Below are 13,897 nucleotides of genomic sequence, written 5' to 3' on the forward strand. Positions count from 1 at the left end.
AGATGGAACTTCCTCTGTTTCAGTTTGTGCCCATTGCCTTCTTATCCTGTTGCTGGTCACCACTGAAATGATTCTGGCCCCATCCTCTTGGTGCCATCCCTTAAGACATTTCTATGCATTGATAAGATCCCCTCTCAGCCTTCTCCAGGCTAAACAGGCCCAGATCTCCCAGCTTTCCTCACAAGAGAGATATTCCAGTTCACTAATCATCTCCATAGCCCTCTGCTAGACTCTCTCCAGTGGCTACAGGTCTCTCTTGTATTGGGGAGCCCAGAACTGGACCCAGGACTTCAGGTGTGGCCTCACCACAGAGTGGTGAACAGAGTGTGAGGATCACCTCCCTTAACCTGATGGCAACACGTTTCCTAATGCAGCCAATAATACCATTGACCTTCTTGGCCACAAGGGCACATTGTTGGCTCATGGTTAAATTCTTGTCCACCAGAACTCCCAAGTCCTTCTGCTCAGAGCTGCTTTCCAACAGTTCAGCCCCCAATCCATACTGCTGTATGGAGTTATTCCTCCCTTGGTGCAACCACTCGTCCCAGTTTTGTATCATCCACATACTTGCTGAGGGTGCACTCTGTCCTTTCATCCACATCGCTGATACATAAGTTGAACAGGACTGGACCCAATATTGATCTCTGGGGGGCACTGCTAGCTACAGACCTTCATTGAGACTGCACATCTGATCAGAACCCTCTGAGCTCTGCCAGTCAGCCATTTCTCAATATTTATACAAAACCACAGAACTCACCTAGCCATGTGGGCTTAAAAGTCTGAGTGTGTTGTTTCAGATAGAGGACTGAGGCCAGTTTTATATTATTCTTAAAAAGAAAAAAAGGAAAAAAAAAATAGACCATCTGATTTATTGGGCATTTATTGGTATTTCATAAGAAACAGAATCAACATAGAGTATGTTTAACTATAGATTTATACTAAGGTCTTTTTATTTACATATGCAATCATTTCAGAATAAATATACACCTTGTATTCATTTATTTTTTAATTACTAGCAGCATTAATTACATGCCTTAGTATGTTTCCACTTAGAAATAATAGGATATTTTTTAAAAGGCTAGAAATAGGAATACTTAGAAAATAAATAAATAAATAAATAAACTTAGAAATAACAGGATAACTTTTAAAAGGTGATTTGTCTATAGATTGATTGTTTTTGCCATAATTTAAAGTAACATTTGATTTTGCTGGGATTTTACTTATATATCTCAGTTGGCAATGCTTTCTCATAAACAAGGACAAAAGTACCCAGTACATTTTTGTGATACTCTGTGATATCTTTTCATTGCTCTTTCAGAATGATGTTCATATTTCAGAGGCATTTAGGGTGATTTCAGAGGTGAAGGGTGATTTAATCCCCTGTCCTTTCCTGACAAGCTAGTTCACGGCTTGTTGGTGTGCCCATGATTTAGAAATCTTTCATATAAACCTAACAGTCTTTCAGTTTTAGGAGTATTCACTTGATAAAAACCTTAATTCAGCTTTGGCTGCTGGGGATAAAAATTAGACTTTTCAAACTGAGGTATGTGCTGATAAATTGGTACTGTAGAATATGTAATCATATAACCATTTTTGTAATGCAGAGAAAGTGTTTTGCTTGTTTTCAACTGTTGGGCATAAGAACTGTGATAGCTCTCTGCACCCATGTATGTTTTTTCCTCTGCAGAGTATATAGTACCTGGAAGGGCAGCGATATTTGGAAGTCTCTTAAATTAATGGAATATTTCACTAGAACGCAACAATCTGATACGTTTTACTAAATTTAAAATAATATGTTCCCATAGTAATGGCTGTTTTTAAGCAACCTTATGCTTGGATCAGCAGTATAACAGTAACTGTTGGAAGACCTTAGGTGTGCTTACTCTACCAAAAAGCAATTTATTATATCTACAAATAAGTATATCAATATTTCTTTGTGCTAATTTTGCAGGAAATAAGACCATATTCTAAAATTATGCTTGGACAATACTACCACATCTATTATGTGAGCTGTAATAAATATATACCTGTGTAAAACATATGATTCAACACTCAGCAGTTCAATTGTTCATGCATTTTTTTTTTATTATTTTTTTTTAACAGTGCATGCATATGAGTGGCCCTTTGCAATACATACAGACATGTATAAGCCAAATATTTCAGGATAACCTGATGAATTTAATGTCTGTGTTTTTGCTGCTCAGCTTCCAGAATCCTTAAAAAAGCAATGCTCAGCACTTGCTCACTTTCAGGACTCTCTCTGATGCAGGACTCTTCATCATCCGGGCAGCCCTGACTGTATATACAGACAGTGAGACAAGAGGCTAGAGAGAAGCCCCATGGTCAATGGCAAGTTGAAGACAAGCCAGCAGTTTGCCCTGGCAGCCAAAAGGGCCAACCATACCCTGGGGTGCATCAGGCCCAGCACTGCCAGCTGGGCGAGGGAAGGGATTGTCCCGCTCTGCTCTGCACTGTGTGGCCTCATGTGGACTGCTGCGTGCAGTTTTGGGTGCCACGATATAAGGACTTAAAATTATTAAAAAGTGTACAAAGGAGGGCTACAAAGATGGTGAAGTGTCTAGAGGGCAAGGTGTATGAGGATTGGCTGGGGTCCCTGGGTTTGTTCAGCCCAGAGCAGAGCAGGCTGAGGGGAGGCCTCATGGCGGCCTGCAGCTCCCTCACGAGGGGAGCGGAGGGGCAGGCGCTGAGCTCTGCTCTCTGGGGACAGCGACAGGACCCGAGGGAACGGCATGGAGCTGGGACAGGGAAGGGTCAGGCTGGGAGTTAGGAACAGGTTCTTCACCCAGAGGGTGATCGGGCACCGAAACAGGCTCCCCAGGGAAGTGGTCATGACACCAAGATTGACAGAGTTCAAGCAGCATTTGGACAACATTCTCTATATGGTTTGTTTTTTGGGTGGCCCATGGTGGAGCCAGAAGTTGGACTTGATGATCCAACTCAGGATATTCAGTGATTCTAATATATTTTCTCCTGTGTCAAACTGAGCATACAAAAATGAAGCACTTAGAAACACGTCACTGTGGGATGTGGCAGTGTTCAACATAGGACTGAACCACCTCCATGGCTTCATACTTGTGTAACATCACTGAGATATTTCACTGGTGAGTCAGGGATGCTAGGAACTAAGGGGTCAGACAGCCCTGTTTTTCTGTCTACTCCTACCTTTCTTCAGCCAGGGGCTTTGCAAAGCAGACCAAGGTTTGTTTCAGCTCATTGCCTTCATTTATGTCTTGCACTCCAAAATTGAGATGTTAGTTTTATACTTTCCAACCTGGTTTTCCATCATCTCTGAAGGTGGCTTCTTTAACCTTTCTCCAATGATATCAGACTCACAGTCATTAAATTCACTGTCTCCTCTCCCACTGTCCTTCACACTCAATTGATCCAAAGCTGAATGGGCACTAAAAACAAAAGGAGACCATTAAGGTTTTCTTTTCCAGGCACCACAAGAATACGAAGTACAATATTTCCAAATGTTAATTTGGAGAAATAGGCATATTTACCTTAAATTGGAAGCAAACTTTTCCTCCAGCTGAAGAGATGAAGGATGGAAAAAGAAAGAACTTGACGTTGTTAGATGAGAAAAATATCATTTCTTATTCTTTTGCATAATTTAAATATCAGTGTGGCATAAACAAGTATCTCAGATTTAAAAAAAAAAAAAAGGTTACAGTACAAGAAATAAAGAAAAGTTCAATAGTAAATGTAAACACGGCACAAATATATGCATAATACTCAGCTGCAGTATAACCTGCATATTTACAGGATGAACAAATCTGTTTCTCAGTTTACAAGTAGAGAAACTGAAACACAGAACAATCAGTCATTCAAATGCTCAGGTGGGGCGAGGGGAGTGGGAATCATGACTCAGAATCGATCAGGAAGGATCAGTCCTTTATGAGCCACTGTCTTCTACTCCTGGCATACCCAGGGCAGACTGTACCAGTTGGGTGTTCAAAGCAAAGAGGGAACAAGTGACCAACCCTTCTCTTCACCCTCTGCTTTACTGATCACTGAGAATCTCTTGGGAAAAACTTGGAAGATTAAAAAACATCAATTAGTACTGCCAGTTAAGGATGCATGTGGAAGAGATTTGCAGAGATATCAAAGAGGGGAAGTTAAAGGCTATGTTATGAAGTCCTCTCTTTTCCTTCTCCCCCTCACCCCCCCTTAGAAAGCAATATGAAGTCAAAAATATTAAAAAAAAAAAAAAGATAAATAAAAAGATGGTATTAAAAGCTAGTGTCTCTCTCAGAGGCTGCGCAGTCACCACCCACCCAAATGACATGTTCCAGTCCTGCTTCTGAGGTCACCACTCAATTTTGGCAAAGTGGCAAAACATAAGGCCCACAAAAGCAGCACAAAAAATGCAGAGAAGCTTTCAGCCTACCCTGATTTCAAAGACAGCTCTCCTTTTGTTTGAACTGAAACACAAACAACCTATAACCAATGGGACTGAAGAGACCAGTCAAAGCCAGAAAGTGGCAGAAACTTTGCTTTATGAAGGGAGGCTAAAAGGAGTTTTGCAGCCCCTCCGTATTTGTCTGCCTAGTTGTGAGTCAGCCTGATTTTATGCACTAGTGCACTTACTGGGAAGCAGTTGCTCTGCTCCACTTGCCGGTCTCTGGTCCTAGCAACAGTGGCAAAATTATCTTTGAACAAATCCTTTTTATAGGAATCATGAATATTTCTTTATCCTATAAGCTCTGTACAGAAAATCTCCCATCTGTGAATGATTTGATTTTCCAATACGTCTTTTTTACTCGGCAGAGACAGGAAGGTTCTTTCTAGCCCACCAGGGCTGACAACTACTGTAGCATTTCAAGATATGCTTTTGACAATGATGTTTTAGCAATTAGAGGCCAACAGTGCATGACTTATCTCTTGGTCTTACTTTTTCATAAACTTAAGGCATAAAGCCTGAGGTAACAATGTTTGCTGTTAACAATTCTGGTAATTTCTTTGATTCTATCCAGGATCATGCTTGCTCTGAGAATCATGCAAGAACCCCGAAAGGGCTGTAGGTGCATGGTCATCCTGTCATTTTCTTCCATGTGCTGTGACCCACCATCTCAGAACAGAGCAGCGTGCGGTAATGAAGGACATTCAGAGTTAAAGAAAGACATTTTCCGAGGCAAGATCAATGCTGCACCCATGAAATGACAGGCAGGCTAGCACAGACACTCTAAATGTGTCCCCTGGGACATCTGACATTGGCTTGATGTGGTTCACACACCCTACAGCTTGCCAGGCCTGCTTTATGCTCCAGGGTGGAACTCCCCATCACAGTCCTGGAGAAGACAGATCTGCTGCCTCTCCCCATGGGGTCATCAGGGAGCTCGCCAAACCCCCCCCCCCCCCGCTCCCCCCCCAAGGTTGTTGCCCGTCTTGCGGGAAGGGTGATGGTCCAGCTGGGCAGAAACAAGGCATGCACACACATAAAAATTATTATTATTATTTTTATTAATAAAATAATAATAAAAAAACACGAGATGCGATGGGAGCAGGGGACAGGGCGATGGATGCCCCTCGGACCGACCCCTCTCCAGCCCCGCCGGCCGCTCGCCCTCCCTCCCTCCTCTTCAGACGAAGCAGCTCCTAGAGCTGTTTCTATTTCTCGGCTTGAACTACAGAGGGAGCCCGGGGCTCTGCTTTTGGAGGGAGCGGAGGCGACGTGAGGTGGGTAGCGAGGAGGGCGCCCGGAGCGGCCGTGAGCTCTGCTCAGCCCCCAGGGATGCGGGAGAGGCTTCACCGGTGCCAACGCCGGGCCACCTGCAGGCACCAGTGGCCAAAAGCCAGGCCCAGGTGGCACCTAACCCTCGGGAACTCAAGCTGCCTTCCTCTCCTCTCCGTTGAAAATTAATAATAATAGTAGTAATAATAATAATAATAATAATAATGAGGAGGAGGAGGCGGCAACATGGCTCCCTAGGCACACCCTGTGAGGCTCCCTAGGCAGACCCTGTGAGAGGCAGGAGGGAGTTGTGATTTATTGTTGATCTGCTGCAGATTTAGTTGTCTCCCCAAGTCTTCTCCAGATCTCATTTTACACGTTTCATAATTGCTACATCTAATCGTGAAGCCATCATTAGCATGCTTTGTGAACAAATGAAACCACAGGGAGGCTGCTTCAGACTCCCCAAATGTGATGCAGCGAGCAGTGAGGACGTTTGTTTTAATGGGAGCATAAACTTTTACAAGACCTTGAAAACTTCTGCTATTTCACTCTTTTGTTTTCCCTATGAGGTAAACAATTTCTGTTTGATTTCATCCCTGTTTCAGACTCCTGTAAAGCCTGAAAACAATCTGCATTTCTCAACTGTCTGCATATTTTGTAGATTTTATGGCAGTGTGTTATCATGTGCAATAGCTTCAAGATTTAAACACGAGGAAATGGAACCATTGAGAAGGCACTGATATATTTGAGAAATAAATCTGAAGGGTAGATTTTGTGGGGTTTTGTTTTAATTTTATAATTGCTCCTTGAAACAGAACCTAAATTAATAATCTAATCCAAAAGCATACAAATGAGATACGTCTTAATGTCATGTTATCTCATATTTTTATTAAACTCTTGGATATTACATTATTTTGTGAGTAAGACCAGAGGGTTCAGACTGCTGAAAAGAAAGATATCAGTAAAAATACTCATCTCTTAATAAAATCTATTCCAAGAAGATAATTCAGGATCACACAGAGCTAAATATGCCATACAGTCAGTACCCTAGTGGCAGGTTAAAATATAGTTGAGGTTACTGAAGCGCAGCAGAGTAGAAACAAATCATCTTTATCAATTCAAAGCCATCTTTTCCTTAACCTGGTAGAAATTAAAGAAGAATCGGAATTAATTGATTTCTCGACTAGATGCAGAAGACTATTTATTGAATTACATCACCTTCCTCTTATCTCTAATCTTTTAAGCCGTTTTTCCCCAAAGCACCTTCTCAGACACATGTTAAACCAACAGCATTATAAGACTGCAACAAGACAATATTTGTTATTCAAATGATTTATAACCAAATACTTTTCTTATTAACAAAGACTAAAACTGGATCCATCAGTCTGGACACAAGTAAATTAGCCATTAACTTTCTGACACCTAGCATAAAACAACCAGTTAGGTCTGGCCATCTAAGTAATTAAAGTTCTCTTTGAGGACACCATGGGGATTATAAGGTGGGCTGAAACTACTCAAGTATCTCAGCTGACTAATTTATATTAAATGCCTATTATTTAGAGTACTGAAGCTAGGGAAAATTAACTCCCCATCATTACAGCATAGTTACAGTTGGAGCCAGTTCCACAGTGTAGGTACATGTCTACCTCCCACTGGTTTCAGTGGGAAGTTAGAAAGTTCCTACAAGCTCCTACATAACACTTTTCATCTTTCAATTGTAAATTATTTTACAAAGGAAAGCATGGACTTAATTTACTTATGGAGAAACTGAGGTACGAAAAGAAATGAAGTCCGCAAAATCCTGGGAAAGTGAATAGGAATTGATTGCTTTCCCTTCCAGGACAGCAACTGGAGGGCATCCAGGGGAACTGGCATATCAGAGGTCCAAAATAGACTGAGGGGGATGCTGCTAAGGAGCAGCAAGTGCTGCTGCACAGCTGAAGGGGAGCTGGAAGTGGAGGGTTGCAGTGAGACAGGCAGGAGCAGTGTTCTCACTGTCAAGGGCACAGTCCCTCGACACCCAAGCAAGATCAACAGAGCGGGTCTAGGGACCAAGGCAGAACAAAGTGCCCAGTGACCACCAGACAGGTTTCCATTACGAGGTCCAAGATAAAGCTGGAAATCTAAAAGCAGCAAGCCAGGATCAGGGAAGAAGTTCTGGTCTTGCACTGTTAAACACTGCACTCCCACCTTCAGTGCACAAAGTCCTGGCACTTTGAATTGGTGTAACCTGAGTCAATTCATTTGGGAAGATGAGTTGCTTACTCATCTTAATACTATAATTTTCCCTAGACCCCTGCCATCAGCTAATCTCAGCAACATGCTGCTGAACCGGTTTGACTGGGCAGAGCCACGACATGGTAAAGCCAGGGGTATGTTCTTTGCACACCTTAGAGGTGGTTGTGTCATGACTCGTGGACCATTATATTTGTCTTCTCTTAAAGAGAACTGCATCGTCAGCAGTCTGCAATTGGGCTTTAATCTTTGTGTTTGCAGGATTTCATCTATTCTACATGAATAATTATAATAATGAAGACGTAACCATAAGTTTATCAGTAAGTATAGTACTCAGGTACTTGAGTACTTCATATGGGTCATTTCAGCCCATATGAATATCTATATGACAACATCTCCACTGAAATAGTATTGAGGGTGTTTCCGTTTTTTTTTGGTTGGTTGGTTGGTTTGGTTTTCAGGGTGTGGCTTTTTATTTTTTTTATTATTTTTATTTTTTTGGTGTTGAAGACTGTTCTGTATGCCTCTGGTGATGACAATTGCACAGACAAATTGCAAGGCCAATATATCTAGAAAAAGAAGGTATATGTGTTTTTTTTTTTTAACCTAAATAAACCAAGTCTTTTTATAATTATGTTCCAATAATACTATCTGCCCATGTAAATACATGTAAGCTGATCGTGGGTGTAGCTTGTCTTTTTGCATTAATTTTATATATATTTTTAGTGTGTGTGTTCTTCTGCCCTTTTCCAGTCCCTTCCAAATCCATTCATCAGTTACAACTATATCTGAGAGCCAACAGACATTATATTCTTATAACAAATAGCGTCTATAAGGACAACTTGAAAGCAGGGTAAAGGCTGCAGTACGAGCATATACACTATTGCACACTAGAGAATAGACCTGGGAGAGCACCATTATGAATGCCCCAGCTGCTGGAGAAGCTTCAGTTGGTGCTCACTCATTAAACCCCAGAGAATACAACTTCATGGAACAAATCCTTTGGAAAACAAGCTTCATTTGCTCTGTTGCTCATGAATTGTCCATCGCTGTTTTAAGCCACCAGAAAATAATCAAAAGTTTGCCTTTGCAGCTTGCTAAACCAAACATCAGTTAGTGTAATCAGCTGAACACCAATGGCTGTAGCAGAGCCATAATCAAGTTGGCTCATCCATCAGTGCTCACAGGGTTTTGGTTCAAGTACGCAGGGCCATAAGGGAATGGGAGAGAAGAAGGACTTTGTCTTCCTTAGTGCTGATTGCCTCATTGCTTCTCTGGTGGCTCTACATTTTTATGAATTTTTGTCATCTAGCAAGAGTAATCAGGGTGTGGTTTTGGTTTTGGTGTTTTTTGTTTGTTTGTTTTGTTTTGTTTTGTTTTCATAGCTTGCCTGATCAAAGGATATTCTGTGTTAGTAAATAGAGATGGAGATTGTAGAGATTGTTTGTAGATGGAGATTCTGCTCCACTTCCTCTCCAGTCACACTAATTTGATAAAAGGTCAAAGCTGTCTTCCTCAAGAGAGACATAATTAACAGAAATCTAACAGATTTAAGTGTTTTATGTATTGTTTATTTCTGAAATCAGAAGAAGAAGAGCTGTTAAAAGATACCTAAGATGCTCTCATCCATTTTGCTGCCAGGGCAAGTTTATTTCCACCACATATTTCCTAGTGCAGTGGTACTCAAATGACAGTGCTTGAAGCCACTTCTGTCACAACCAGGAAACATCAGTCAGTCTTTCAACAATGACACCTTCTGCTCCTTATAGCCCAGAATAAGGCTCTTTCAGGGTTCCCAATGGCTATTTTAACCAAGTAAAATCAAAATAAGTATTTGTCTGCAACACGCGCAGATGCTTCTTGTCTTTTTCTGGTGTTTTTTGTTTTGTTTGATTTTTGTTTATTTTCTGGTGGTTGGTTTTTTTTTCTGTTTTGATTCGTTTTGATGGTTTGAATGGTTGGTTGGTTGGTTTGGTTTGTGGATTTGTTCGTTTGTTTGTTTGTTTGGGGGGAAAAGGTTGGTTTGGGTTTCTTTGAGGTGTATGGCTCCAGTCATGATCAAAACTGGGGATTAACATACATTCTGCAGGACCAAACTTCAGAATGGCCCCAAAAGAGTACATCTAAATGTATGCAGGCCTTAGAGAGAAACAGAATGTTAATAAAATCCTTCACCTGGAAAGCAAGCATATCCAACATGGAACAACAAACTACTTATGTGCTATCCCAGAGTTCCTTTTGGATGTAGAAATGGCAGTATGAATGTTTAAGAATAATACCTAGAGAACACACATGTTTAATAAATGAACATATTAATCTAGTCATGCTCATACTCATAGGAAACCAGTGTTGGTTACCTATGTGTCTTTGAATACTTGCTGGTTTATTTAGAAAATGTTTGTGAGTTCTGAACTTCACATTATTCTTGTTTCTCATTATCAGTTAATTGCCATCATTAATCATTGTTTTCTTGATTAAAAAGTAGCAGTCAGTTCAGTACCATGTGATATGGATGACTAATCACAACTCAGGAGTAATAAAGAGTTGAAATAAATGTTCATGAACAAGTTGTCATCTGTAATTTGTCCTCATAAACTAGTTGGCAAATACTTATGTGCAATGAATACTTCCATACAAATTAAGATGAGCTTGAAAATGATTCATAAACAGGGAAAAATGGTTGAATTCATCTCCTATTTTGTTTGCAATAAATAATTTGGACAAATACAGTTATCAGAGGGGGGGGGGAGGGGCAGAAGACCTTTATGTAAATTGGGTATCTACAATGCAAATGAGTTGAAAATCACCATTGCTATTGCTTTCTGCTCTCAAAATTTTAAAGTGCCAGGTGCTGATGTGATTTCACTCAAAATACTGTTCCATAATCCTAAAATCATCCCCTCTTCAGAAAGTTTTATCAGAATTTTCATTTTCTTAATTATTTAATTTCTCTTTATACAACTCTACCTTTCCCTCATAGCAATAGGGTGGTAGATGCAGACCATACTGCTTGTTGTTTCTATATTCTTGATTCCACCAACCTTAAACACATTTTGAGTAGGGTTGTCATCTATATGAAACCGTCATCCATGGCAGTTTGAGTCACCCTAACATACTCAGGGATGACAGAAGTGATGCAGAACCTGAGGAGAACTCATTGCTTTTTGACGATCTTCATTGTCTGTTACAAATCTCAGGCAGCCTCACCTGCATGCAGAAGCCATCCTTATAAACCTAGAATTTGGTGTTTTAATCTAGAGGTGAACCTAACCAAATTAAATGACATGAAACTCATTCAGAGTTTCTCCATGTTCTCCATGTTCATTCATGTTTTCTCCATGCCATAGCCATTATTCTCATGCAAAAAAAAAATATATATTATTATTATTATTCCATCTTTGCTCTCCATTATCAATATCAGCCAAGTAGCCTCAAGATTATTTGTTACACCTAAATTAGCCATCTAATTGCATCAACTACATGCCTTTTTATTTTGCCTTGAACTAATCACTCTGTTCCATTTTGTCTTTTTCTTGCCTATACATCTGTACTCTCATTTTTCCCTCTATCCACATTCCCCCTGACCACATTTCCTTTCCCATGCTGGCCTGACAAGGTACTGTGGAAAGAGACTCTGTATGTAGTTTCTCAAAAATCTAATGAAGCTATTAAATAGGAGTATGGATAACTGTGAACCAGATGATGCATGGTGCACATCTCTGAATTACAAAAGGAATCTTCTGAAAGCTTTTCCAATATAATATTCTACAGTGAACAAAATAAAATAATTTTGTTGTATGGAACTATGGAATAACCAAGGTTCCATAGCAAGTCAAGGACCCATCTGAGTATTATGATTTTGTAATAGGAAGTGATTTAATCCCATCTGACTTGGATGTCTCAGTTGTACTAATATTTTAATCTTCAGGTGAAGTAGTTTTTTCCATGGGAATTTTCTGTATTCCCCAGAGAACGTGCCAGTTAAGACCTCTAAAGGGATAGCCTTTCCTCCATATAAGCAATTCATTTGGCTGGACTGGATCTGCCCCCTGAAACCTTCAGAGACACTGACTTCTGTCCCTGGAATACACGCAACTCTTTGGAAACATACTGTACCACAACTGAAATAATCACCAAAAAAAAAAAGTTGTGTTGAATTAGAGCATAAATCATGCAAATTCTGTCCCACCTTTCACCTGTGTCTCACAGAGCTTATTTGTATTTACAGTGGGCTGTTATTATCTAGGGAGCAATGGACTGATTTCTCTGAATACATTGGTTTCATTATTTTCACCATTGATACATTTACCATCACAAAAATCAAAAAGTTATGTGATATGCAGCTTTGACATGTTCTTCTCTATAGCATTTGAATTTTCACAAATATGTGTTGTCATTATGAGAGGAAAAGTGTGTGTGTGAGTGTGGGCACAAGTGAGAGTGTGTGAACACATCTGTGTAATTTGTCTAGTTACAAATACCCTGTGCAAAGCTATCCACAGCACCAGAGATTACAAATACAATCCAAAGCATAAATCAAGAGATACAAATAGACAGACACTACCTTGCCCACTTTGAATAGGTACTATAGATGATCTTTTTGTCAGCCTACAAATTACTCAAGTATCCCTAAGGGGATGAGATATATCATCTTTTACTATTAGCTATTATTGTTACATGCCTGAAGTGATGGAGTAGTGTGCTTCTATTTCAATTACAAGGTTTCTTTACTGGATATGGATTGAGCTGATTTTACCCTATAAGAACAAATGCTGTTATTACATTTAATGATTAAAATCCTTCTTGCACTCAGCTAAAATATAAATCAGTAGTTTGGAAGAACAGGCTTCAAGCTAAATAAAATTGCTTTGGGAGACCAAATAACTCAGGGAATTACGAATGGGCTATTCAGGTTTTCACCTCTATAGCAGGTCACTAATTGGATCTAGACCAGGTTCATAGTAGTGACCTGAATTTGGAACCAAAATTATTATGTCTGCTGTGCAGCCTTCAGTGCCTCGTGTCTTCATCCAATTCCTAGAAAGTATCTGTACAGAGATGGACATGACATGAAATGAGTCACCCAGCCATGTTAGTTAGCATAGTAGGAGATGTGTCACATTTATATGCCTATTTCACTCCATTAAATAGGGAAAGTATCTACATTACTAGCCCAGAGTTAAACAGTTTATTTTCAGATAATTGAAGTTAGGGAAAGGTACAGAGCAGTTGGTTGATGAGGGAAATTTTGTTACAGTTATATGAAGAAATTGGCTAAACATACTTTTCCTGGATTTCTAGAGATCACAATTCAGAAACTCTTCACAATATGGAGAAAATAACTGTATGTACAAAAACAGTAATACTGATGTTCTCCTTGTCTCCACAGAAAAATAAATAAACAAATAAACAAACAGATAAATAAATCTGATTCAAAGGCTTTGGGTACTAGTAGAACGATAATATTATCAGACATAACCTTTGGTTTTCATTTTACTTTTAGGCTACATTTAAAAAAAATGACTTGGGGTAGAGATGAGGGCAGAACTTGCCCCTTCAATATTAGAAACACATTTACAGCAGGAGGCAGGTTAGTCGATAATACTAGAAGCTTATTACTTCTTCATCTGTTTTATCAGCAGATATGTCCTATTTTCCTCCTTCAAATCAATACAAACTCATGAGTCAGGAAGAGCCCTGCAGGACTATTTTATCCCAGGGGAGTGCCAGGATTTCATATCATATCTCTTCAATCTCCTTTTGATTATAATTGCTTTGTGATTTCATGCAAAATTTTAGCTCTAATTCTGTATAGTTCGTCATATGAACTTTCATTGGATCTAACCAAATGTATTGTTGTTTGTTTGTTGTTGTTGGGGTTTTTGTTTTTTAACTATCAATATCAACAGCTTTCCTTGGAGGTTTGCATCTTGGATACATGCACATTTCATACTGTGGCAAAAA

General features: G+C 39.7%; 1 long non-coding RNA gene across 1 annotated transcript in view; it reads right to left on the reverse strand.

Annotated features, from left to right (window-relative positions):
- Positions 1 to 1,186: 1,186 nt before the first annotated feature.
- LOC308184546 overlaps positions 1,187 to 13,897 on the reverse strand; it is a 40,992-nt gene continuing 28,281 nt past the window's right edge. Inside the window, exon 3 of the long non-coding RNA XR_013942699.1 lies at positions 1,187 to 3,422. This is a non-coding gene — a long non-coding RNA (uncharacterized lncRNA). The remainder of the gene's footprint in view (positions 3,423 to 13,897) is intronic.

This window comes from Anser brachyrhynchus (genome assembly GCF_964034855.1).
Source record: "Anser brachyrhynchus genome assembly, chromosome: 1".
NCBI lineage: Eukaryota > Metazoa > Chordata > Aves > Anseriformes > Anatidae > Anser > Anser brachyrhynchus.